The 27,910-nt window shown below is 45.9% G+C and overlaps 1 protein-coding gene across 3 annotated transcripts in view; it reads right to left on the bottom strand.

Annotated features, from left to right (window-relative positions):
- Window positions 1–27,582, bottom strand: part of HPCAL1 (hippocalcin like 1) — an 80,025-nt gene extending 52,443 nt beyond the window's left edge. Inside the window, exon 1 of one of the 3 annotated variants that reach the window (XM_039715640.1) lies at window positions 27,500–27,582. The gene's annotated coding sequence lies outside the window, so the exon portion shown is untranslated. Of the gene's footprint in view, window positions 1–11,701; window positions 11,775–12,390; window positions 12,687–27,499 lie in introns of those variants that run through there. The other 2 variants (XM_039715639.1, XM_039715641.1) reach the window with 2 other exon arrangements.
- Between the last annotated feature and the right edge of the window lie 328 nt (window positions 27,583–27,910).

Genomic DNA, 27,910 nt, shown 5'->3' with positions numbered 1-27,910 from the left:
CTTAAGAAGACTGCTCCAAATAATCATGTGTAAAGATCCTCCTTACAAAGAGAGCTTAATTGAGAGACCTGAGAAACCAAGGCAACAAATTATTTTTTCAGAACATATTTTGATCTGACAGGGGTAAAACTCTCTCTGAGGCATCAGATATCACCCACCCTTGCCTGCCCCACAGGCATGCAGCTCTGCCATGTCCTGCAAAATCCTTGGACAGGCCTTGGCTTGTACCAAAGGCACTGCAGACACCTTTACTTTTCTCTTGTCTTGTTTTTCAAAGTGATTTTAACCCATTCCTTTTCTTTGAGTCATAGGCATTACATTTTAAGCAGATTTCTTTCTACTCAATGGAGAAGCCTCAAGTGCTGTGGCCACTTTTTCTTCCTGTACTGTCACTATTTCACCCTGCCCTGTTCTAGCCTCCATTTGCCCCCCTTTGGTTGATACTATCCTTCATCAATCTTGATGCCAATTACCAATAAAGCCCTCCCACACCTCTGAGGTTCAGCTTTCATAACTGCATTAAGACAAATCAATACTGTTATTAACATTGCCACGTTTGTGGATGGCGTGACCTGCCTGCAAACAGCAGCAGAGATACTCCCAGGACTACATTAAGACTCTGCACTCCCTTATTTGCAATTTCTTTTTCAAATAGACTCTGCTATTTTATAAATATGGGGTGGGTTTTTTTAAATCTTCTTGCAAATACAAACTGATGAGGGCTTGCAGGACACACAGTTTTGCTGTTCCCATCCCGTGTGGGTAGCAATACTCCATGGACAGCCAAGAACTGATTGTCCTGTCGCTTTGCAGTTGGGCTCAATGATCACTGTAGGATCTTCACAACTGAGCTGTTCTATTCTACTCTTTCCTCCAGTCCTCCCCAGCCAGCTCACTCATCACCCAGCACTGCAGCTCAGCTTCGGTTGTTCACTGCTGCACATGTTTGAGGATGCATCCAGACAGCACATGCAGCCATGCCAGCACTTGTGCTGGCTGACCAGCTGCTCCGGAGGCTGTCACTGACCTCCTCCTCTAATGCACTGTCTCTTCCCACTCATGTCTCACCCCCTTCTCCTCCCCATCTTTCACACCAGGCCCCTAAGCCACCATGCCTGGAACCCACCTCAATACATGATTCAAACCAAAATGCCAGGAAAAACCCCACTTCTCCCCATCAGAAACAGAGGCCCCAAGGTCCTCACATTCCAGCAGAGCAGTTGGTCACTGCCCAAGAGCACTGCCAACCTGACTCAAGAGAGCCCAGACACCATCACAGCCCAGCACAGGATCCTGGGCAGGTTTTCCAACCCTTCCTGACCTCCAGGGTGCTACAGTTAGGGAATTGGACACTGGCTAATGTAAAAGCTTATTCAAGTGTTCTTCTCAATACCCTGCTGTGGCTGCAGTGCAGAAACACCTTGCACTGTGCATCACCTGAGAGGCTGGTACTGCTGAGAGAGATTGATGCTGTGTCCATAGCTGTCCTCCTTTTCCTGTCTCAGATTCCTCTAGTGGCACCTCTCCCATTGCCATTTCACCTGAGCAATGTGCTTGCAACACCCTCAGTAACTAGAATAATAGTAAGAATGCCAGAGCATGGAGGAAACACCAGACACTGACAGCGTCAGGAAATAGCAACAGGGAGGTGTTCAAAACATTCTTCAGAGGCCATGTATTGCTTATTTGGAACACCTTCTACACCTATTGACTGAACAGCTTCAACAGGCTCCCAGGCTGCTTTGATTTCACATGCTGTAAAGCAGCCTGCATTTTTAGCAGGTGTCCAGTTCCTGCCAGCTCTCTGCCTCCAGGGTTTCCCTTCTGCAGTTTACTTAGACACCCTTCCAACATAAATTTTTGCAACCTGAAGCCTGTTGCTGTATCACTGGTACTTACATCTGTTCACAAAGCCACCCTGACATTGCTTGGTGAATTTAACCTGCAACAGTGAAGTGAAATGCAAAGCCAGGTCCACCCCTCAGCAGGGAAAAAAGAACAAACAATTGTGGAGGTAGAATCATAGAATAGTTTGGATTGGAATGCACCTCTAAAGGTGATACAAATGCCAACACCCCTGCAACAAGCAGGGACATCTTCAACTAGATCAGCTTGCTCAGAACAGCTTCCAATGTCACCTTGAAAGTTCCCAGGGATGGGGCATCAATCACTTCTCTGAACAACCTGTGTCCATGATTCACCACTCCCATAGTAAAAAACTCGTTCCTTATATTTAGGCTAAAACAACCTTCCTTCCCTTTAAAACCATTACCCCATATTGTACCATCAAAAAACCAAACAAAACAAAAACAATTGAACCCCCCCCCAAAAAAAAAAAAAAACAAACAAAAAAACCCAAACAAAACCAAACAAAAACCCAAGACAAACAAACAAAAAACCCAGCTTAAAACAAAAGAGAATGGATCTGCTGGGTGTTGCTGGGATGGTGGTATAATCTCTGTCCTGTTTTCTTTCAGTTTCCCTTGGCAATCAATCTATCAGGTAAGTCAACAAGTCCTTGAGAGCACAAGATATTCACCTGGGAGTTTAAATTAAACTCTCCAAGTGAGTAAGATTCCAACATCTTTCTCTGAAAAGCTGTGACTTACACTCCTGCCCAAGCAGGAACATCACACCTTAGCCATGAGACATCAGAGTTGGGCTCACAGAAGTCACAGAAATCCTACCAAATGAACACATCTATTGCCTTAGATTTTTATCGGGGGGTTTTAGAAAATGTTCCATGCTGCCCTAGGTATGTTCATTGCATATCTGCTCTGCTGGAGCTCTCCTTGTAGCACAGAAACACTTGGAGCAGACTCCAAAACGGTAGGACCTACATTAGTATCTTAGGTCTGCAGTGACTAACTGTTGTTTCACACCTCCAAAACCCCCATTTGGGAATTCCAAAAGGTTTATTTATTGAACACAGTTGCAACGTGGTAGTTGAACCATTGACAGCCTGAAGCCTTCTGTATAAGAATGTTATCTCTGACTGATGTTATCATAACAGGCAGTGATCCCTGCCAGGTTCAGGGAAACAGCAGGGAAATCAACAGAAGCCAGAAGAAGCTTGTGCAAAGGGGAAACCTGCATGCCAACCAGGCCTTTCATGAAACACATCATGGGCTACTCACCACAGATTCATCCTGTTGGAGGCAGAAGAAATTCCCCCGACCCAAATTTCCAGATTGCATTTCTGTATTATGTGTCAGTTTTGGCTCCCATCCCTCCTGACTTCCCTTACTGAATCACAGAGTTCTTAGATGTTGGGGCTTTTTTTCCCCCAAGAAGACTATTGACAAATGCCACATGCTGCCTGGTCTGACTCGCACACCAGCAATCAGCCTTCAGCTAAACACAGTGCAGGCAGCTGGGGACAGAACAGTGCCAGTTATTTATCCTATTTCCTCTTAAACTTTTTTTCCAATACAATTAACTAAATTGTGCAATTACACATTCACTGGCCAGGAAGTTTCTCTCTTCCCCTTTTTAGCCCCCTTTTGAGTTGCATTTCCCTGCTTTACAGGATGCTCTAAACTAAACATTACATTCAAGTTACACAATAAAGATTTGGGAGTGATAGAATGAATGAGGAAGGTCACGGGAAGGGAGGTATCTGCTAAAACAAGATTTGCTAAGCAGCTACACAGGACCTAGTGTCAACTGCCTTTTATTACAGCAGACTGTCATTTATATTAGCTAGGATACCAGATGGAGGGATATAGGAGATCAATAGTTTAAATGGTTCAAAAACTTTCCAAGGACTGAATCAAACCTGAATTAATTCCAAACCCAAATTATAGTGATATAAGCTGTTATACCAGAGCCAAGGTGCCTCATATAACCTTAATCCTCTCTGCATATTGAGGTTCTTTCATGCTACATAAAACCACACTCCAGCTACAGAATATGCATCTGCATTTAAATTAAGTTTATCACAAACCAGTGCTCCTGGGCAGATAATTTATTAATTTTAAAAAATCTACACACTCTCATCTTTATAAGGGGAAAACCATCTTGGAAGCGAAGCAAAAACCAGATGCACCAGTGTCTTGTTAACCTCCAGAGAGCTGGAAAAGCAAGGTTAAGTGCAAAACTTCCAGCACACATCAATCTCAGTTTCAGAGGCTGTAAAATGTCAACCTCAGGTGATAAAGATTTTTCTAAGCTGAGGGGTCTTCCCTGCTCTGCCAGGACAAGCTGCCCCTTCCTCACAGGCAGCCCTCCTGCAGCCCACAAGTTACCTTGGCACAGTCTGTCCCAGCACAACCAGGGCACGCGCAGATGGGATCAGCCTGCAGCAGGGATGTCTGGAACATATCTGGGCAAACTCCTCCTCAGGAGCCACAGGGACACCAGGGTAACAATGCTGGGAGTCCCCTTGTCTTTTCTCTTGGTGGGAGCCACGACCTGCTTGAGAAGCCAGGCTCCTGGAGAAGACTGACAGGGACCACCTTGACGTCTTTGAGACCTGTCACCGTTGCTACTCCAGTCAGGGATTTTTCCCTCTCCTTTCACCCACTTCTGACTACCAGTTAAGAAATGGCTTTAAATGGAGGCTGATACCATGAGCAGGAGCCTGGCAGCAGGATGAGATGGGGGAGGAGAGGAGACAAGCAGTGATGAACTGCACTCTGCAAGCCCCGCGGCACACCAGCCACAGGCTGCGGCTGGAGACACGGAACCTGGCATGGGGATGTCACGGTCACAGAGGGACAGGGCAGTGGTGGCTGGCCTTGAGTAGCTCAGCCTCTGGCACTGCTCTGCCTCAGCACCTGCACACCTTGCTCGGGCCCCACTGCATTTGAAGAGCAGACACGAGACAGGGAATGTGCTGGTGTGGAGAGCTGCACGCACAGCATTAAACCCCCTGTGCTACTCACACACCACAGTCCTTCTTTCCATCTAAGGCTACTCCACCTCAAGGCACACTTCTCACAAGTCCCTGAGGAGCCATTAATATTCAATAGTCAGCCTGGATTTTTGCATGTATACACCTTAAGGATACCAAAACTTCCACCAAAATGTTTTTGCAATGCTTTCCTGGAACTGTGCAGTTCAGTGCAGAATGTTTGTTAGAAACATGTCTCCCCAGCAGGTGTAAAAAACCATTAAACCCATTAGTGTTACATAGAAGACCCTAGAACCACCAGTGGGCATCAAACATCTGAAAACAAAGCTCAGCACAGCTAATTCAAAATGTCCCAACACAAATGGGATTAACCAACACCTGGCTGTGAAACCCCTGGTGCTCAGAAGGTGATGGCTCAGCCAAATCTAAGATCATCCCTGAATGTGTCCTGCAACAAATCAGAGCTCTGAAAAGGGCCAGCAAATAGACCTTCATTTCCAAACTGTGCCTTCTGAATTACACCCATAAAAGCAAGCACTCAGTATATTCAGCTGTTTCTGGTGCTCTCAGTTCAGAACAGCCTGCCTTACTTAAGGGACAGGACTTCTGGGAAGCTACAGAACACACCACATGAACAGCCTGCCAAGAGCCCCCAGCAGGGGCCATGAAAGACACATTCATACACCAGGAAACCTGAGAGAAGAGAAATCACAGTTGGTGTGGCTGAACAGACCAGATCTGGCACACCTTGGGTATACCATAACACTTTGTCAGAAGGGAGACTGGGCGATTCCCCACTGTGAGAGGCTCAGCAGTTGCATCCATCCTCCCCTCTGGACAGTCCAGTGGTACCTTGGCAGGGGCTGGCAGTGGAATTTTCCCCTGCAAAGATTCCTCTCTTCTTTGTGACTGGTAAAGAAGCATTGCTGGAGTCACAGATTATTCAGCCTGAAACTGCAAGCTGCTTTGGAGGGCTGTTCCATCTGAACAGGACGAGATGGATTCTTTGCTCCCTTGCAAATCTCACCAGGTCAGGAGGCTTCTCATGGGAACAAACCTGGCTGGGAAATTCAGCCTGCAGGTTCAGGGAATCCTTGAGGAGATGGGAGACAAGGGCTGGAGAATGAATTAAAGCATGATCTTTTCCTGTCTCCTGAGACAAACACAGCTCCTTGTAACAGAGCTTTAGGGCCAGATGTAGAAATGAATGCCATTTTAAGAAGCATGACACCAGCAGAACAGAAAGTTGTGGCTGCAGTCTACAGAGCTGAATCTCATTTACTTTCAGACCATTACCACTGCTGCAATTACCCTCAGCTGAAATGAAATCTAATTTCCATTTTAAAAAATTGTCTTTTGATGCATCTTCTGATAACCCTAGAAGAAACCCTGACTGGTCCTGGCAGAGCTGCTGCTCCTGGGATGAGCCTGGCATGGAGGATCAGGCTCACACTGTGCTCCTTGCGGGGACAGGCATGTGCAGTGACCAAACTCTTGACATCCAGAGAAGGGGCTTCAGCCATCACTGAGGGTGCAGCACCCACTGAACCATTCCCAGCCAATGAGCAGGGAAACCACCTGAAATTAAAAGGTCTCCCACAACTGATTTCAGCCAGTTTGCTTCACGTCAAGCCTAAGCCAAGGGAAATAATTTGCCACAGGATTTGGCAAATAAGGCATCTTACATCAGGGGTGGTCTTGGTCTGCCCTCATCCACCTGGATGCAACCATCCAGGGTTCATTGCTCAAAGTCACTAGAGAGGCTGGACACAAGCACGTGCTCACTCCCATTTGAAAGGTTCTGACTTTCAGAAACACGTGATTCCACAACTGTCAAACATCTGTGTTTTCAGCCCACGTTGGCATAAGTACCTCCTTTAATAAACTCTTACACACAGGAGCACCCATTTTCTGGAAAGCCTCCCAAAACCCCTCTGAAGCAAAGCTGACATACATGAGCTCAAGAGCAATAAAACTCAGCCCAGCAACACCTGTGGTGACTAACCACAGCGGGCTTTATGCTTATGACACTTTCTTCCCCCTGCCCTTGTACAGTGACTCCAGTTCTCTCAGTACAAGAGCTTTAGGAGGGTGAACACCATGGAGGGGAGATCAGAGAGATGACACAAGACACAGTGGTATTGACTGCTGAAAAAGAACTTTGAATTGGATGGAAGCTAGAAGGAAAAGCAGAAACCCCAGCTTGTTCCAGGACAGTGCTTTGATCACTCTGCAGATGATGAAAGGCAGCTGCCTGTGACACCCACTGGGCAGGAGCTCCTGCCAGGCCCCTGCTCCCCAGCCTAGGCTTCAAGCTGCTGCCTTCCCTTCAGCTCTGTCCAGGGAGATGCAGGGTTTTCAAGCATCTTCTAACATACTGAACAGGTGATGCTTCTAGGCCTTTCCTAAACACCGCAAAGTTTGGTTGCTTTTCTTTTTTGAACACACATTTCATAAGCAAAGGTGGGGCTAATGGTTATGCATCCACAACATCTTGCCATGGAACTCCCACTCCCCTCTCGCACACTAGCAGCTTTCAGCCAGCAGCCCCCAGCTGCCCTACCAAGAAATTCTCCCCAGATAAGTTTTAAGAAAGAGAAAGTGATTGTGTTTGGAGAAACAAAATTTGCCTGCTAAATTAAAAAAAAAATAAGCTTTATTTAAGAAATTTGTTTTTAAAAAAAAAAATTTCCCGCAAAAAAAAAAAAAAAAAAAAAAAAAAAAGAAGCTTTATTTAAGAGAAAAAGGAAAGGATGCCCTGCATATGCTAACTGGCTTTGACAGTGGCTATCTGCATTGTGACCAAACCAGTGAGCTTTCTCCCCTCACACAGTGGGCGAGCTGCCAAGAACAGAGCATCCTGCGCATAATGCCCTTCTGAAAGAAAAAAAGAAACCCGAAAAAAATTCCTGCTACCTCCGAGCAAGGAAAAGCTCCTTTCTGGAGAGCCAGGCCAGGCCGTGCGGAGCAGAGGTGAATGAGGAGCGCAGGGCTGGCGAGCCCGGCCGCAGCCGCCCACGCCCTGGCTCCCAGCCCCCGAAGGCATTTCTTTTCCTCCCTCCTCCCACCGCCGCCCCCGACTATTCTAAAATGACTTTGCGTGAGCCACACGCCAACTTCTAAGCACAAGGCACCATGTATTTCCTTATTCCATGCCCAAGCTGTACCATCCATCACGTTTTTATTTTCAAGAGATTACAGGAATCTGGAGTTTACACACAAGGGACACACACAAGTGTACATGCTCCCACTCCCAGGCAATTCGTGTGAAATGCTTCTTGCACTTCCACTGCTGGGAAGTACGTGCCCGAAGCAGGTATGCTGCATGGTTGGGGAATCACAAACAAACCCCTCTGCCACTCTGACTAGTCCACCGGCTAATTCATTACGATAAACCCATTGTCCAAAACAAAAACATTATTTAATTGCTAAACCAGCTGCCCAAGTTTAGCTGTTGCTCTTGGCAAACATATCAGGATCTCAGTACGCCTGTTTTTCAGCAAGTATCTTTGTAGGTGCAAGCCATGCCTTCCACCCCTGAAGTCTCTGTCACCCATCCAGTGCTTTCCAGCCCAAGTGGATATTTAAAGGGATACCATCAGCTTAAACACCTCTCTGAATGCATTAAGATTACAGCAACTGAAATACTAGCAAGCATCCTTTTTTTTCCCCCCCAGCTGTTAAACATGCAATTATGCAGCTGCACTCTGCCCCATCAGACAGCCTGATTTCCTTTAAAAACAGAGGGCAGAAAAAGAAAAAAACTGTTAGAACATATTTGAAGGAGTCACCAAAAAAACTGGCAGAAGCTCTCAGACGCTGATGCCTGAAGTGTATGCAACTACAGCTATGTCTAAGTTTTCTTGCTGCTTTTTCAAGTAGGCTGTGCCCCTTCAGACAGGCAGCTCAATCACTGGGAAATATGTTGCATGCAAAGGAAGGAAAAGGCTGGCCAGGTTGCAGCTGGCATCTTTTGAACGGAATGCTGCTTGGCATGGGATTGCAAGTATCTCAGCTAACATTGATCACCAGGGAGAATTCCTTAAATTACTTGCTACTCTTTTTGAATTTAAAAAGATACACACCTGCAGGACAAGAAACCTGAAACGGCGCAAGTACCATTGCCATTTCTTTCACCCTGGTTACTCACAGATATCTACAAACCTACTGTGCAAATGATAAGCATAATTTCTTAATAATAATAATAATAAAGGCATCTTTCATGCAGTGCAATCCAGAGGAACTGCAGTATTTCTTAGATTACAAGACTGATCTGCCCTCCCCCCCTCAGCTCCTGCCTTCTAATTCCAGCACAATCAGAGCAGGAGAATGCATAATTCATCCTGCGGTCGACCCTGTGGGTCTCTCAGTCATTAAGCAACACCAGACTTCCAGAAAGGTCACATTTCCAGAAGAGTCAGATGAAAATTCTCTCCTATCCACTGAAAGACTCTGAGAGGTAAAGTAAGGAACTCCTCATGGAGTATTTGCCCCCACTGTTGAAGGATTCACAATTACCCTGCCAGCAGAGCATGACAACGGGCAGAGGATATCTATCTTGGTAAATCAAGAAATGCAGAAATCAATGGGTTAATTAGCAGGTTAGCCAAACAAAGCCGACTTGTGGAACCTTTTATACAGCAAAAGACTGATGTAGCAAAGATAACTGTTTGCATTTCTCATACTCTCTGGCTGGTAGAGGATTATTGGAACAATGGAAATTTTAGGCACTGATTGAAAACAAGTTCTGTTCATTAAAGCTAAACTTCAACAATTTTGCAAAAGCAAATCCTTTCATTATCCGTGGGTAGGATCACACACAAAACAGTAACACAGTTAACACAATGTAAGATAAATCTCTTGACAAAAAACATTTAACTTGTATCCAAGTTAAGCTCAATGAAGATACAGATGCTGGACACAAGCAATTTTCTAATACAGCTAATGAACACAGAAACTGATCCCACATATAAAAAAGCACCCTAGGAACATGATGGAAAATATATTTAAAAAGAAGGGTCTGTATTTCTTCTGCTAACTGGAAAACACATTGCATTTTTTCGTGAATCTGACCTAAAAGTCATGCTTGAAGGAAATTCCAGCAGTTCTTTGGAAAAGTGTGAGATCCTCTTCCCATGAGTATCAATGCATCTTGCACATGCAAACAGTGCAACATCATTGCTTACAGTGTCACATAGCTAAAAGGAAGTAAAAAACCCCAATGATATAGAATTGTAATCCACACTGTCCCCTTGGTCTACCAGCATTCTTGTCTCCCCCATGTTAAAGTAATCAACACTCAGAAGAATGTTGCCTTGCTTGTAAAAAAAAAAAAAAAAATCATGTTGCATGTGGATTTTTAATTGCAACATTTCTAAATCCAGATTACAAGCTTTTTTTTTTTTTTTTTGTAGAGTCATAATCCAAGTTTAATGTTGCTTAGGCTACAAATTAATCTCTGTCCCCATCTCCTAACAACTGGCCCATGTTACTTCCATGCCCATGAGCTCGGGTGGTGGAATGGGGGCACCACAGTGCCAGCTGCGACACGCAGCGAGCAAAGCATCGCCTGCACCGGCAGTGGCAGCCTCATCTGAGAGCTAGAAAGGTTTGCCTACACAAGTTCCTGCCGGTGCAAGCAGCCAGCTGCAAGAGCAAACCCCACTCCAGCACTGTAGCAATTCCCTGAACAGACTAAGCTATGCCAACAAAAGCACTTTTCTTGCCAGCAGAGCTGACTCCTCAGCAGAGCTCCTGACAGTGTTGCAACAGCCACTCGACAGTGGCACCCATTTTTCCCCTTACAGTTTCCTACACTTCCACCTCTACGCAGAGAAAGGCAAGAAACAAAGAAATGCAGAGAACAGGTGTGAGGACAAGGTGATGCGTGTCCTGCTGGCTGGCCAGCGCCTCCTCACCGAACCTGAGGAAAATGTGATATATCTGCTTCTTCCCCAAGCCCCACCACACTACATGAAGGCAAACACACTCAGCTCTAAGATCCATTCACCTGAATCAAAGGGTTCCCAATCCAAGCACCCGAGAAGAGTTGAGATACTCGGCCCTAGAACAAGCACTCAGGCTCCTCCTGGCTCTGCTCTCTGGCCAAAAGTACCCAAAAATGCTGGTGGACCCCAGCACTGACAGCATGATATCAGTGGCTGCTGAAATAGTCCCCCAGCCTTTGCTCAAATTCATCTCAGGCAAGAAGAGGTTTTGAACCTGAAATTACAACAAACAGCTCCCATTAGGAAAAACGGAAAATATTTTGGGGAGCGAGTGATTGTTTCCTCCTTTCTTCCTCCCACAGAGAAAATTTGATCTTCCTACCAGATTTTTACTTGCGAATGGGATTACAGGACAATGCTGAGCTACAGTGCTTGACTACAAGTATTCCCGTGAAAAAGCTCAGGATTTTGTCACGCAGGAATAAATCACCCAGCTATGAGCAGGAGACACAGACCTGCTGAGCGCCCAGCTGTTTTTCTCAGCAAACCTTTCGTTCCTGACGATGCAATAGATGACCTTTTCCCAAACCGAGCAGGAACTTATTTACATAGAAACTTTCTTGTAAACACACTTGCCTTGTTTTATTTCTTATTTCTTGCAATTCTTCCTACTTGGGCAGCCAGTGTGTGCCGGAGCCATGTGCTCCAGCAGGTCCCCCAGCAGCCTGATGCAAACCACGGCTGGCAGATGCCTTTGCTGCCACAACCTCACAGGAGTAGGGTGTCCCCCCTTGCCCGCATTCCAGGGAACTGGGGTGACCTTGGCCGCAGCCATCCGGCCTCCAGCACAGCCCCAGGCATCTCTCGGGCGAGGAGACAGACAAAAAAGCCAACTCACCAGAGGCAAACGACAGCATTTTTAAAAGGCCGATTGGGAAGGTTGGCAATAGGAAGTCCGGGTCTGTAGGAGTTGACTCAAAGGGCCCTGCAACATTCATGCGTCGGGAACTTCTCCGGGTAAACCATTAACCACCATAAAGCAGAGCTGCGAAACGCCCCTCACCATCGGGGAGGCTCACACACAGCCCAGCACACACGCGGGCTGCACGGGGACACGCACACAGAGGTACAGATATCCGCACACCCACAGACATACGAGGACCCAGATACACACGGCTTGGGGTTTTCTGAGGGCAGGGGAAACGCCGGCAATTCCCTGCGCTCGGGGCGAGGCGAGCGCTGACACCGCAGCCCCGCGGCGGCAGAGGGGGATCCGCTCGCATCCCGCGGGCGCGCAGAGGGCGCCCGGATCCGCTCCGCATCTCCTGGAAGGGAGCAGCCGCCCCGCTCCGCGCCCCTCGGGATGTAAGAGATGCGCGGAGCGCCCCGCGCCCACAATCCAGACAGGACGTTTTAAGCCCTCTCTCCCCGAAGATACCCCTGCCAAAAGCCAGGAATCTCCCCCTTCCCTCCAGCTGCGCTCTCCGACAGTCCCCACGGCAGGAGAGAGCGCGCTGACCTCCCGCAGCCCCGCCGAAGTTTCCGCGCCGCTCCGCGGGCAGCGGAGGAGCAGCCCCGGCTCCTTACCCGGCTGGCGGAGCGGGGTCCCGGGGCGGCCTGGAAGCGGCGGCGGCGGCTGCGCGGGGGCGCGGCGGCTTCCTGGGAGCTACAACTCCGCGGCGGCGCCCGGGCGAGCCGCGCGCCTGCGGAGCGGCGGCGAGCGGGGAGGAAAAGAGGAAATGAGCGGGAGGCGCATTGGAGGGAGGGAGGGGGAGGAAGGAGCCGTCGCCGAGGGACCAGGGAGAGCGAGGGACAGAGCGCAACTTCCCCGGCGGGGCAGCGAGCGCGCCGGGGGGCGGAGCGCACCGCACCGCCGCTCCGCGGCCGCCCCGCGGCGNGGGGCCGGGGGCAGCGCGCAGAGCTGGTTCCGCGGGGCTGCGCGCCCGCGGGAGCCGCGCCCGCCCCGCTGGCGCTGCCTGCCGGCTCCACCGGCACCGCGGGCACGGGGAGCGGGGCGGGAAAAGTTCTGATTTTTGATGTTGGAGGGCTTAAACCCCCCCCCCCTTTTTTTTTTTTTTTTTTTTTTTGGTGGTTTTTACCCCCAAAACAGATAAGGGAACGCCGGGCAGGTAGCTCGCCCCAGGCCCTGCACGTATCCCGTAGCGCGGCTGAGGCTGTGCAGGGCTGGCGGCACGGGGACCGAGGGAGGTGCCCGGAGTGGCTGCTGGAAGCGAGCGCAGCCGCTTCCCAGCCAGGTCCCAGCACATGGACCCCACGCTTCCCTCCGAACGGGGCCGTGGGACAAGCCCCTGCCACCGCAGTGCCCCATCCCGCGCCGGCAGCGGCCCCCGGCAGGGCGGAGAGCGGCGCAGGTGAGCTTGGAGCCGTGGGACGGGTGCCGTCCCTCTCGCCGGAGACCGGCGCCCACCCTTCGCTCACTGTTCTGTGCAAGACATGAACTCGCAGAGCCTCTCCCCGTACCCCATCACAAAATGGAGGGGATTTAGGGATTGGTGCTAATCTGCTTCCTGAGGGAGGTGATTGGAAGCGTTGTTCAGAAATACGGCATGTAGCACAAAGTGAATCTTCCTGTTAGGATATTCCTCCCCACCCGCCCCCTCCCAGCTCCTGCCCAGCACGTTTTCTAGTCAAAAATATATGGAGAATTTAATGTAGTTGTCACTGTGCCTTATCGGTAGCTTTCATTCTTCCTCCCCTTATAGGATTCTCCACGAGTACCTTCAGTGCTGTCTTGAGATAAGAACTGAATAGAGCTGAAATCAAGGCCACACTGGGAAAAAGCTACTAAAAGATCTAAGTGACAAAAGAGGGGGGGGGAACAAACAGAAAAATTTCAAAACCATCAAAGCAGTTTTTCAAAGCTTATCTTTGCATTAAGTCCAACAGATTTTCATAGGGACAGAGGGACTGAAACCAAAACAACCAACCAAAAATACACAAAGAAAGTAAACCTTTCACATGTACTCCAAAGCTGGAATACCTTGAAACTGGATACATAGATGCAAAGAGCAGAAAATGTTACAGAGATTAAAACGTTACTTTACAATAACCATTTTCTCCAAGGCCCTTCAAAAATAGTTGAACCATCCTGCCAGTTTGAAAAGAAAATAATAAAAATGTCAGCCAAGGAAAAGAACAAACTTGGAAACTAAAACACCTGAACAGTTTAAAGTAGCAGCAACTCAACCAGGAACATATAATGGAAAACTCTATTTAACCACCGGCGCTGCCAACTTCACCTGCTTGAAGCTGGATTCTCCTTGCAGGAGACATGTGAGCAATGCCCTTGGTTTCCCAGCAAAGCTTCCCTGTGCCAGCACTGCCGATGTAAGCGCGGCTGGACTCAGGGATGGGGCTCGGCTCCGGCTGCTCTGCCAGCGAGGGCGGTGGCACCGGTGACACCGCTCCGCCCAGGAAGAGGTGGCAATGGCGAGTACCTGCTTGAGGCCTCCTCCAAGATTCACAGCCCTCAGGGCTCACGTCTGGCGAGAGAAAACAGTTCATGGTGCTCAGCCCCACTTTCACTATTAGCGCGGCTGTCACCGCAGCAGTTTCCCTGTGTGGCTCTGCCCTGAGACCTGTGGTGGGCAGGTTCAGAGGGGAGACCTGCAGCCATTTCTGGGGCTGCAGTGGCTCTTCTCCAGGCTGCCCAGGTTCAGCGGGGATTGGCAGCTGTGAGTGCCGTGTTCTGTCTGGGGGGATGCTCAGATGGGTCTCTGTGCTGCTCAGCCCAGCTCTGAATGTCTCTGTCAGGAGCTGCCAGTGTTGGGAGGCTCAAGGACTTTCCACAGACAGTGGGTACTTACTTAGGAAATGCCTGTGGCTGCTGCTCTCTTTGGACCCTCCAATGTTATGTGTATTATCCCACAAGAAATTACATAAGCACTGAAAATAATTCTGTATTCAACAACTATTGGGAAATACACAACAAGATCCAAATGAGATGTTGCTGTCACTTATGCCCAACTTCTTTCTTTGAGAATCGTAGCTTTCCAGCATGCAAGATGGTTCAATCCAGGTAGACAGCCAATCAGAGAAATACCACCAAGATGATTTAGAGTCTTAATGTTCTAAAGATCAATTCCTGAGTTACAGAAATCCCTGGGGAAATTAAGAAAAATGGCCACAGAAAGCTGACAACTGCTCACAAAAAATCTGAGATGAAAAGAGGCTGCAGATCCATTCCTACAATAAGTTTGTGAGGGCTCCTTCTCCCCTCCCAGAAGAGCAATGGAGCTGGTGAAGGGTCTAGAAGACATGTCTTATGAGGAGCAGCTGAGGGAGATGGTGTTTAGCCTGGAGAAAAAGAGGTTCATGGGGCACCTTATCACTTCCTGCAACTACCTGAAAGGAGTTTGTAGATAGGTGGATGTCAATCTCTCCTCTAGGATAATAAATGGTAGAGTAAGAGGAAACAAACTCAAGGGAAGGTGCTTCAGAAATTTTAGACTGGATGTTAGGAAAAATTTATTTATATGAAGCATTGTCAAGCATTGGAATGGGCTGCCCTGGGTGGAGTGATATAGTCACCATTCCTGGAGGTGTTTAAAAGATGCATAGATGTAGCACTCAGCGACATGGTTTAGTGGTGGACTCGGCACTGTTAGGTTAATTATTGGACCTGATGATCTTAGAGGTCTTTTCCAACCTAAATGATTCTCTGATTCTGTGAAAACATTTGCAAAATTGGTCCCACTGGGTATATTTGGCTTATTCAAAGTTCTTTTGATGGGATATGTTTGTTAAGTCTATCTGTAATAATCCCACGATGACCCAGCATGGACCTTCACAAACTTAAATCTACAACTGCTCTGGCATCTCACCTTTTGTTTGATTTTTCTTTCTGCTTTTCATTCTTTTTCCACAGTTAGAAGTGAGAAACAAAGAGGGATTAAATTTGATTCATTTGCATCATTCCAACTATGCGGAATTTGAAGATAATGTGTGAATTTTTAATTTTTTTTTTGCTGTCTGGGGTTTAATTATCAAAGGCTTAGATGGAAACTAAGGTATTTGAGGTGTGTGGCTTTTTAAATTTCTTCGGTAATAATGTGAGCTTCATAAGGCTATTGCTAATCTTGAATTACTATCTGCCTTCCTGTGGTTTGCCATGATTAACTGGAGGAAGAGATTAAAGTGGTATTTACCTTTTTTGAGCAGTTTATCGATTTGACCTGGCCAGCCCAGCACCAAAAAGCAGAGGAAGAAAATGCTGGCAAGGATGAAGGATGGAGGTCCTCTTTTCCCGTTGGTCTTCTGATATCTGTCACAATTGTTGGGATGGAAGGCGCTGGTGGTGTCCTTGAAGGTGACAAGGTGAGCTGGGATATGGTCATCCTGGCTGTCCCCACACTGCAGTCCTGGAAGCACATGGCACTTCCCCAAGGAAAGCCTCTGGCCACAGCTTTGTCTGGGAAGGATCTCCTGCCTGGCTGGGCCATTTCCAGAACAACATTGCAGGAGAGGTTGGAGGAGCAGCCCTGAGACTCCCTCCATCACTGATCTTCCTCACAATGTACGTTTGATGAAGAAAAAAGCAATTTCAAAATTTCAGAATTTCAAAAGACAATGTATTTTTTTTTTAAATCCTCTTTTAATCTTGTTTTTGGAAATCCCCTAATGAGGGACCACTTTAAAGAAATTCAGATGAGAACAGTAATGGAGACATGAGTCTGTGTTATTTACCTCTGATAAAACCAAGCTGGTTGGCAGGTGCTTGGGGAAATAAGAGGAAAAACTGTTTATCAGAATATTATTTTCTTTGATAGATTTTGAATTCCAGTGATAAACCGATGGATGCTCATCTATAAAACCTCTTATTTTTGTGTCTGGATGCTAGGGCTTGAACCTTTGCCCCCTCTTTGTTTAAGAGCTTTAACTCCTCTTTGTGGTCCTTTGCATTTCCAAGTCAGACTAACCAAGCAAACATAACTTGGGAAATGCCAGCTGCATCCATGGCTCTTATCTTCTGTGCAGGCAAGCAGCATCACCTGAACAGGCAGACCGAGTATTTAATGTACTACTGAAACAAATATGCCAAGGGGTTTTGCCAGTCATCTGGATCACAGAAACTGGGAAGTGAAAAAGAACAGGTAGAATTTTACAATGCATTTTCCTGCCAAAGCAAGATTGTTCCCTGCAGTATTTTCTAGTGTACTTCCCTGGCCTATTTTAGATGACCTTGTAGGATGGGGAGAGGCAGGAGAAGGAAATCTGCTAGTTACCTCTGAAGGCTCTTTGTCTAGTTTGACTAATACAACACAAAGAAAGGGAAAATGAGTGTTCAGAGAATGTAGCTACAACACAATATTTAATGTAATTTTTGCAAGCTTTTTCATCTCCAGCCTACTTACTATGCCTACCACTATGCCAGTAACATCAGATAGATGAAAAGAGAAAGTAACAAAAATAGTGTCAATAGTCCACCTTTGCATGATTGCTCTTCTTTCTCTTAGCAGGATTGTCTTGGGTGCTTTCTTCCCTTGCGAGGAAAAATAAATGGTAAGAGCTGCAATGATTGGCAGCAAGCCTGAGAACAGCAGATGTGAGCCTGCACAGCTGGACAAATACAAAAATGCACTTCCTACCTACATTTGTATTAAGGTTGCCCCAGGGATACCCCAGTGCCTACAGGGGGGTTCAGTATTTGAACAGCCGAAGCCATCAGGCACATTTACATATATGAGAACACTTGGTATCCTTTTCAAAGTCAAAAAGAGCAACAATTAAACCAGCATAAAGGAAAATTGGCTGCGTGGTTTTTCTCTCCCATAATAGAAAGACTGAGGGTGGAGATATTAAAAAAAATTAGGCTTGACAGAGGTGAAGAATTTATGAATTAAACTGACACGTTTTCTTTTAATTTACTGTTGTCTACCCATTTATTACATGGAAACCTAAAAAGGACCTGATTTTGCCTCCCAGGCTGCAGTTGCTATGTCAGACACTAAAGTTAGGTGTTTTAGACAAGATTTTAATATTAAAGTTTCTTACGCAAAAAGAGAAAGACTTTGCTAAATAAGGAAAATGTAAAAGCTTCATTTCTTGCTATGGTGCTTTGCTAGAGATTTCCACTCTGGGGTTTGCTACAATATTTGCTGGGATTCATCATCAAACAAAATTTGGAGCCAGGGGCATTTTAGCTGTATCTATTAGCAAAAGAATTGGAATTTCCTACACTCCATAGCCTGCTCACGATTATTTCCAGTTGCATGTACCAGCAACCCTGCTGTCCCACAGGGTCTCTGCACAAGCATCTCCACCATCAGGGCAGAGCAGCAGGGCCTTGGGTGTCTGCCCGTGATACCCTGGCATTCCCACCTGGGCTTGGCATTCCCACCTGGGCTTGGCATTCCCACCCAGGCTATTTCCTCATGCTGGCAGCAGCAGCAATTTCTAAACACAAAACGACATGTCTAATTTGTCTGAGCAGAAAATAACAGAGAGCCCTTGAAATGGATGAGTTCCCACAGAGAGAAGTAGCCACTGAAAAACTCGTTTCTGTGAGATGTAACAGAATGAACTCTGGTTTTGTCATTCAACATGGCAAATTTATACAGAGAAAGGGGGAATAGATTAAGAACACTCAAGTGTTTCACTGCAGCAAAAAGTATCAATACTGTTACTTGTTTCTATTCTGAAACACAACAGGAGAATGCAAAAGTCAGAAAACATGTATGAAAAAATACTGATGTGTCTAAATGAAAATTAATTTTTGCATTGCAAAGCTTTTCTAAACCCAGGTATTTTTGTTCAATCAGGGCAATAAAAAATAATATTCTAAGCCTAATATTCTATTCTATTCTATTCTATTCTATTCTATTCTATTCTATTCTATTCTATTCTAATATTCTAAGCCCACAGCAATTTTCAGTTTTGCTGAGACCATTTTTTCATATGGCTGAACATAAGAGAAAGATAAAAAAAGGTGACAGTGCTTCCTGGGATGCTGGAGCCAACAAGATGGTATTGCAGTCCTCTTCCAGCCTGTCCCAGATCTTCTTGCTTTGGGACACCTTCCAGAGCCCTGCAAAAGCCAGGGCATTCCACTGACATCAGATGCTGCTTCCCCAGCACCCTGGGGTTCAGGGACTTTGCTCTGTGTTTACACTTCTCATCCAGGGCTCAAACCTTACTGCTGGGACACCCATGTCCTCACACTGCTCCCACCTGCCTGAAACCACCCTGAAATACTTATTATGGAAATTAATTTTCATACTTAAGGTGGGCTTATAGAAAGATGGGGGCAGACTTCTTAGCAGGGCCTGTTGCAGCAGGACTTAGGATAATGGGTTTAAACTAAAAGAGGGCATGTTCAGACTAGATAGAATGAAAAATGTTTTACAGTGAGGATGGTGAGACACTGGCACATCCACCAGAGATGTGGTGGATGCCCCATGCCTGTAAACTTTTAAGGGCAGGTTAAGGGCTCTGAGCAACCTGATCTAGTTGAAGACTGCTTATTTCAGGCGGTTTGACTCTTAAAGGTCCCTTCTAACCCAAATCAATCTGTGGTTCTGTGAAAACAGAGTGCCTCATAAAGCAGCACTTCCCATGGGATTGAGGTCTCCTGCTTAGTACCTGAAGGCACAGCCATGTGGATCATTCAGTGCAATTTGGAGAAAGTCAGTTTAATTTTGGCACTGGCAGTGGAGCACACTTGTATTGCTCCTGTTGGTAATTAAGAGAAAGCAAATCACTGGGGAGGACACTAAAAGTATTAATTAACAACATTTTCAATGAACAAAAAGTTAGTAATTTTGGAAAGGTTGCTTTATGCCTGAAGAAAGTACTTAAGTAGGGTAATCACACTGTTGGACATTTGACAAATGAGCACTAGTGAGTAAATGGGGGTATTGATTACTCATTTAGATAATCACCAGATTCTCCATGCTCCTGCAGGCGTGTCCTGATTCTCCTGCCTCAAGCTTTGACTTCAAGTAGTGAAAACCACACTTAATTGCAAGCATGCAGCCAGCCAGGTTCCCTCACTGCCTGAAGAATGCAGATCACCTTCATGCGTTTTGATACAAAGATTTTGATATGAACTGGTTAGTAAACTCCCTTGTCTGAAATTGTGTGCATTTCAGGTAGAAGTTAAACAAGTTGTTCTATGTTTGACTGCAATTTAAAACCTTATCCTTATCTGTTAAAAAAGATCTTTCAGGGATGAGTATTTGCTGATAAAACAACCCCCACCAAAATTGATCCTTCTGGTGTTCACAGATTATATATATATATTCCTGCTGGAATGGCAGGAGTTCTCCCCAGGGCAGGCTGCCTTCCAGCCTTGCCAAGCACCCTGCACTGCCTTTGCCACAGCACTGCCAAAATGTGCACTTCTTCAATAAAACCAACAGAGAGAGAGGCAGCAACTTTGCAACTAAAAAGGCTCACAGTTTCCATGGATGTTTGATCACCTTTTATCACAACACAAACCATGAGGCAATCTGCTTCAAGCAGAGGATATTTTCCTCTCTCCAAAGAGACAATAACCCAATAAAAGAGCCCACTAGCAGGATCCTGGACAATGTGTGACTCTGTTATTATCAGCATCCCGTTGGTGTTCTGGCGAGGCACAGCCGTGCTCAGCTGATCCTCCTGACAGCATTCAAAGGCACAGCTTATTGGAGACACAGCAGCTCCCCTGAGCTCCAAATGCCATGCAAATACCACCAGACTTTTTAATATTATCATTATACCAGGTGTTTCATATCAAATTATATCCAGGCAAGTAAGAGAAATTCAGTTATTTACTCCATGCTGGTGGTATCTGAGCAAAATTTATTCTGACAGAGGCATGCCTTTTAAAGGCATGCCTTTATGCTGACAGAAACTGAGAAATAATTAAGAGCATCCAATAAGTTCTTAAACTAGATGTATTCCTAAAAGTGTTGGACTGGGTCACCTTTCCTGTAAGAGTTTCAGCACTGATTAATTAATATACAGTTTGGCTTCCAAAGAACATGTTTCTGCCCTTCTACACATGAGCTCCCAAAAATGACACAACTACTGCTTTTCTTTGGTATCCTGTCAGAAACAACCAGCTTTTAATGGCACATAAAATTTAATTTTTGGTAACAAAAAGATAGGCAAACAAATTACACTGGCAGGGGCAGAAAGCAAAAGTAGGGACTCTGGAGCTTTTGGGGTCTTCCAGTGTCTTTCTTTTCTGGCCTCTGCTAATTATGTTTTTCTTTCACACTGACAAAGCATTTTTCCATTGGAAAAAAGGCTGCTTGTTTTGAGTCATCACTGCAGGAGCTCTCCTGTTGTAGTGGGGTTCTCTGTGCCTGGCATCAGTGGCCACTGGCAGCCACCCTTTCCTCAGGTTCTATCTCCCAGTTGTGGCATTGAAATAAAAACACAGACATCCTATTAATAGCTAAACTGTAGACAGCTCCAGATGTGGAATTTGGTGTCTGAAATTACAGATCCAACCAAGCCAGTCCCGAGCCAGTAAAATTCAGTTGTGTTATCTCTGACTCATAACTGTTTTTTCAGAGAGGTTTTTAGCAAAATTTCTTCAGCAATTCCTCTGTTGTTGCCTGACTCATACTGAAACACCAAAATCATTATTAAAGTGAAATCATGGCAAAGGGGGTGTGAATACTTGCTGTTTATCAGTTCAAAATGCTTTAAAAAACGTATTTTGCTATGAAATGTGCTTTCTCCAATAATTAAATACTGTATTACTTACAAAAGCAAACAAAAATCTGTCATATAAGGCACAGAGGAAGTTTAGCAGTTACAAAAAAAAATTAATGCAAGGTTAATTTATTCTTCAATAAGCCTTCATTTATCCTTCTGGCATCTGTGTAATATTTGTGTTCAGCATCCCACCTAGTTTCAGTCTGAAGGCCTGTCCATGACAGTGGGAAAGAGGATGCTCAGTGTGAAGTGGGAGCTGTTCAGGTGTCCCAGGATGAGCAGTGGTACAAAGTACACAGCTGTGAGCAGGAATTCCTGACCATGGGAGCAGAAATAGATGCAGAGGTGGGGGCAGAGGTGCCCTCACAGCTCCCCTGACAGAGCAAAGGATGGGAGAGGGGAGTCAGGCCAGTTAGCAGTCACTGAAGTCTCTGCTCCTGAGGAAAATCTCTGAACCTGCAGTGGTTTGCCTCTGTCAGAGGGTGCCCTGCTGCAGGAGGGTGGGGGGTGTCCTGCAGGTGTCAGTCCACCACCCTCGCTGTGGGTTTGCAGCATGGAAACAACAACCCTTTGCCTGATGGAATGCTGTGCCTGGGAATGGCCTGGCCCCCGGCTGCAGTGGGAGCCCCACCAACCCACCCTGGGCTTTGCAGTGCCATAAAGCTCAGAGCCCTGTGGAGGTGGACCTCAAAGGTGTGTTTTGGTGGAAAAAAATGTTGCAACGATTTGTTTGCTTTTTGAATTAAACCTCAAACTGTTGCTGCAAAAGAAGGGGCTGAAGAAAATCCCCCAAGTCTAGGAGCTCATATTTACCTTCTTACCAGCTCTGCAGATACTTAATTTGAATGTTGCTTCATCTCCTGTCTCCCTCATGTATCATCACTAATTAAAGTACACACTCTGCATTTACCCAAAGGAGGATGTGGGAGGCAGAAGAGGCTCAATCTCATTTGCTGCTGCTGCTGTGCTGCCTCTGCAGAGCCAAATGCAGGGAAAGCAGGGTCCTGCTCAGAGCCTGGCAGAGCAGCTCAGACCTTTCCCCTCACTGCTCTGTGTGATGGACATCCCCAGAGTGTGAGTGTCCTTTCCAGGAGAAAGGATCCAGTGAAAGAAGGGGCTGTAGCTCCCTGGGAAGAGGGAGTGAGCCTGTTGAGGGCAGGAGCAGCATCTCCATGTGGGCACATCTTCACACACACCTACTTTGGGGACTCAGGCCTACTGAGCAAGCCAGAAGAGCTGTGCCAGTAGCAGCCCAATATGTCTGTGATTTGATGCCTCCACAATCTTCAAATATTCCTACCAACTTCCTGCTCAAGTGAAATTCAAACAAAGCTCTATGCTTTATTTGGACACATCTTCCCCAGTCTGCATCCCAGAGACCCCTCTCACAGGTCCCCAAGAACCAGCCACCCCCAAACACACATCCACTCTCTCTCAGCAACAAAATGAGATTGCTGACTTCTCCCCAGCTTCTGGTTCCAGGCTAGAAACCTGTGTCCTCCAGACTCCACTGCACCCCAGCTGCACCTCACCCCCATCCCAGCCAAAATGTGCAGGTATTTTTGGCAGTGCTCAGCTCTGCAGCCACACTGGTCCTCATGCTCACAGCAGCCCCAGCTGCCCCACAGTGCTACAGGTGTCATCAGCCTGAACAGGAAAAGGGAGACTTTAGAGCCTAAAAAGAGCCAGGAGGGAATACAGACACTTTTAGCCTCAGAGATCATCTATACCTCAAAAGATTCAAGAAGATGGTGTCAGAGGAGAACACGCTGAACTCAGCGTGTTTCACATCTGGACAAAGTCTTTCCCTTGTCCCCATCTGAAGTTCTAGTGCATGCTCTGCTCTACATGAGTGAAATGCATCCATGTCCATAAAAGCTATGGAAAAGCACTGCTGAGAACTTCTACAGCTCTGAATAATTAATTCACAGAACTATAAAAAGCTACAAGGGAATGAAATTTAGAAAAATCTAGTTTTAGGATAATTATAGTTCAAACCAGGAGAGCACTTGGACCCAAGACAGATGCATTAGTAGGACAACTGAGCATAGTGGATCAAATTCAGATTTGGCAGAATAGCACAGTCTTGCAGACAGCTCCTCCTGGGTGGATTCAGCCCAAGGAGAGAAAGCAGCCCCTACCCGATAATTTGATGAAGTGAGAAGAAATCTAAAGTAACACTGCTTGGTAGGGAAAGCATAAAAGAAGGGAGAAGAATTGTTTCAGGTTAGCATTCATGCCCCAGGTGTAAATAGGGAGTGATATTTTCTGAAATATTTTGTTACATGCTAGTTTAGCCTGTTTCCCTTCTACATTGCTTCCACTGCCATGTCTACTGTCTTACCACTAGTTCATAAAATCCAGTGTTTTTACAGACCATATCACATGTAGGCTTTTTTCAAAGCTCCAGATGCTGCAATTGATGTGTTGCTTGCAGACACAGACCTTCAATTTCCTAACCAGTTATATTTCCAGTCCATAGTTTTCATGGCAAGTTTGAAAACATTAACCCTGAGCCCTGAGTCATCAACAAGCAAACACTGAAGTTTTCTTTCATTTTCCAAAGTTTAAAGTTGGTAATTTCTGTGCCCAGTTAGATGTTGAATCTTTGGGACTGCCCATTTACCTCACCCCTCTCAGGCAGGGAGATGTGGGATTTTTATAGTTTATGTGCTAACACATGCAGCCAGGCTGTGTACTGGGCATACTGGGCATGTTTTAATTGAGTGCTGGAGGAGCCAGTGTTGGGTGACTGGTTTATGGCAGACATGCAATCCCGGAGCCCTCAGCATCTCAGAGAGCTCCACAAGACTCTGCACAACATCTCCCAGACCAACTCTGCCTTTACTTGTTGTTTTCTGGTAAAGGAGCACACCCACAGAGAGGCAGGAGTTTATTGCTTTTTCTGAGTAACAGCAGCAGATCACCTGAGAATTCAGTTTTACACAAGCCAGAAGTGTCAGCCTACTCACAGACCAACAAGGAGATTATCACTCTTTCACAGGAGCTGTTTTAATGTCTACTGTCCTGTTTGGCACAGGAGCAGGCACTTCCAGTCACACCTCCTGACTGAGGACATGTGTGCATTGGCAGAGGGGTCTGTCCTGTGTCAGCTCCTGTTTCCATAAGCTCCCTGCTATGGCATTATCCATTACCAGTACAAAGTTACTGGGCACTGCCATAGCACATTATCAAACAAGGGCTCTTTTCACAGTGCTGAACTATGATTTTCTAGTTACTTCATTCACTAAGAGCATTGATGTCTTCCAAAACAAAAGGCTCTCCTTTATGCCATTGCCATTCAATGTGCACAAGAGGGGTAGGTACTATAAGCAGATATCCTCTCCTTGGTTTGCAAGTACAGGAGTTATTTGACACAACATGAAGCAAATGGAGAGAGGAAGCAAGAATTACTGTATCAGCCAAAAATGCATCCAGCTCTGCTGTGGGGCTCCTGCTTCAAAGGGAACAAAATCCATTTCTCTGAAACTCAGCTTTTTAGGGCTCTAAAGTGGGTGGCAGGTAAAGCATCACACAGTTTTCCCTTGTGTCTGGAAACATTAGGGTCAATTAAAGGGAAGAGCATCTGCTGAGGGTTCAGATGATGGAGAAATGGAAAGTATGCCTGTAAGCTGATGGATAAAGCAAAGCAGGTGGGAGCAGTGGGAGGAAAAGGGCAGAATGACAATTCAAAACATAGATGTTCTAGTGTGGATATAGTAGGAAAAGAGCCCATACAATGGGGAATTACCTTTCCACACCAGACAGTGATGTGTCTTGAGGAGTGGAGCTTGCAGGGAGCCCAGCTGCCAAGCAGGGGCGGAAAACACCCCAGGAGCAGAGGCTGACTGAACAGGGATTTAGCTTAAATATGTGAAGCCTGAAGGGAAACATAATCCTCCATCTACATAAAGTGTTGTCAAAAATGGATGTCTACCATAAGCAGGAGCAATGAGCTTGAATTAAAGCAAGCAAAAATTCAGAGCATGCATGGGGAAAAAAAAAATCCTGCAGGTAAGGACAGCAGTTAGGGAAATTGAAATTTCCATCATCCTACATACAGGTCAGACAGGGGGTGGTTAGAAATGATGAAGTAGTACAACCTGCCTTGAGGCTGGAGAAAAAATTAAATGAGCCCTTGTGACTCTTTCTAGCCCTGTTTTTCTGTGATTTATCAGAGGATTCACAGCTGCAGTTTTCCACATTTTCACGGTTCAAAAATGCAGTTTAACACCTCAGTGGAGATGCTGGGAGAAAGTGGAAGCCCTCTTGTCTAAGCCCAGTGACACCTCACCACTTTTGGAGCAAAGTCCCCCATGAAGTCACCAGTAAGCTTTGCTCTGGTCTCCTCTGAGGCTGAGAAAGCAATGCTCATAGCTTTTATCTCTATTTGTGTGGAGCTGAAATATAAACAACAAATCACAGATGGGTCAAAATAAGAGCAGTGTTTCTGTTCAGCTTCCAGGTTGTTTAACCCTTCTTTTTCCATCATTCCTTGTCAATCTCTAAGTCTCTTCAAAGTCAAGATTAAAGAAAGCCCCCTCAAATTCCTGTTCTGGAAGTGCCAATGCCAAGCTGTTCACTTTTGTGAATTTGTTCTGCTTTTGCAGCAGAAATGATTCACAAATTGAGATTCACATGGCCTTTCAGTCTCCCAGAAGTTATTATGAATATATTGGCTCAGGCCTAATTCCTTCATTTGCTTTTTTGGAGACAAGAAGCCTCCTGCTGCTTAACAGTGTGGTGTGTTACAGGGAAGGACAAAACATCTCAAAAGGTGCTTCACCTCTTCACAGATACACGCCTCAAAAGAACAAGGGAGAGCACTCAGAGATGCAGCAGGGAAATCAAGCCAAGCCATTTTCATCATGAGGGTGAATAGTCCAGCACTGGACGTGTTATCCAGGGAAGCAATGCTTTCTCCATCCTAGAGTTTCAAAATTCAGTGGAATGAGGGTGTGGACAATATCACCTAGCTTTTAAGTTGGTCATACTCTGATCAGAAGTAGGACTAAGAGCTGGAGGACTGTTTTATGATGCCAAAAGAGTTAAATCAGAAACTTCCTACATGCCAACAGAATTTCCCATACTTTTCCACTGTGTTTACATTGTCAATGATTAGGCTGTGTGTCCAGGCTGCCCCAGTTGTACCCAGTGCCACCAAGCAGCTGGCCCAGGGCTTGCTGCTGAATCTGTTCCACACCACATCCCACCCCTCATCTCTCCTTGTCTCCCTTCTCCTGCTGGATTCTGTCTGGCGGCTTTTTAATAAGGACAAACATCTTATTTCCTTGCTTTGTTTTATGATAACAGAATAGATACATATATCAATATGGTCTTTAAAATAAAATTCAAAAAAAAGAAAAATGAACAGCCTTTCTTTCATTGCTGTGCCACTGCAGCATGGGAGAGAACAATTTATGCCAAATCCTCTCTTTTTGTCGTAGCATTTGTTGGGGTTTTAGGGCCAAATGCCAGCCAGAGAAGACACACCATAGCAGTAATGGCTGTAGTCAGAACAATCTCAAAATGCACTTTGCAAATACTGAAAAGCATTCTCCCTATCTGAAAGAAGAAAAAAAAAACCCTGTGAAATCACCAGTGTGTTACTCAGATCAAAACGAGCGCGTATTTTTATGTAGGCTTTGCTTACAACTGATTTTGCTTCCACTGGATCTGCGGGATGTGTACCCGTGATTACAGGTCACCAGGAAGGGCAGAAGCCATTTTGACTTTCAGAGCCTGGGTGATTTGGCAAAATAGAGCTATTAGGAGGTGACTGTCTGTAACCAAGCCAATTTCAGTGCAGCTCTGGAAGCTCTACACTGATGTAACCATGACATGGACGTAAAGAAACCAGCCTGTCTTCTTGCAACACTTTTCTGCCTATTAGCTAGACAATAAATTTTTAGGAGTATTCTATTTCTTTGCATAGAGGTCAGATAGCTAAAGCCAAGATGATGTTTAAAACCAGAACAGAGACTTCTTGGCTAAACCACTAAAAATGTGAGCAAAATGAACATACCTTTACATCCACCATTGTAAAGGAATATGCAGGGCTGCCAGGGCTTCCATCACCTCCATGGTGTGGCTCTCCTGAAAAGAGGGGTGCTTAGTTGTAGGTGGTGCTAAAAGAGCCTTTCTGGGTGCTTGCATAGGCAAAGGATGGACGAGACAATCGATCTGCTTGGATTTAAAAAGACAGATTTATGAAGAATAATTGCCTTCTAACTTGGCAGACAAGTGTGCTGCCTTGAAGGGACTCACAGCTGTGTCCTGTTCTCATGGAGTTAACTGAGCTTAGAAAAAAACATTTGATCTATTCTTCCTGCCTTAATTCAGCATAGCTGAGAACCTCCCAGGATATTTCTATTTGAATTGCAGCAGGCTTTCCATTTTGATGTGTTGGCAGTGCATATCTGTCACACTGATGGAA

Source organism: Passer montanus, unplaced genomic scaffold, assembly GCF_014805655.1.
Source record: "Passer montanus isolate IOZ18808 unplaced genomic scaffold, ASM1480565v1 scaffold34, whole genome shotgun sequence".
In the NCBI taxonomy this organism is placed as follows: Eukaryota; Metazoa; Chordata; class Aves; order Passeriformes; family Passeridae; genus Passer; species Passer montanus.
This window is presented reverse-complemented; position numbering and strand designations above follow the sequence as displayed.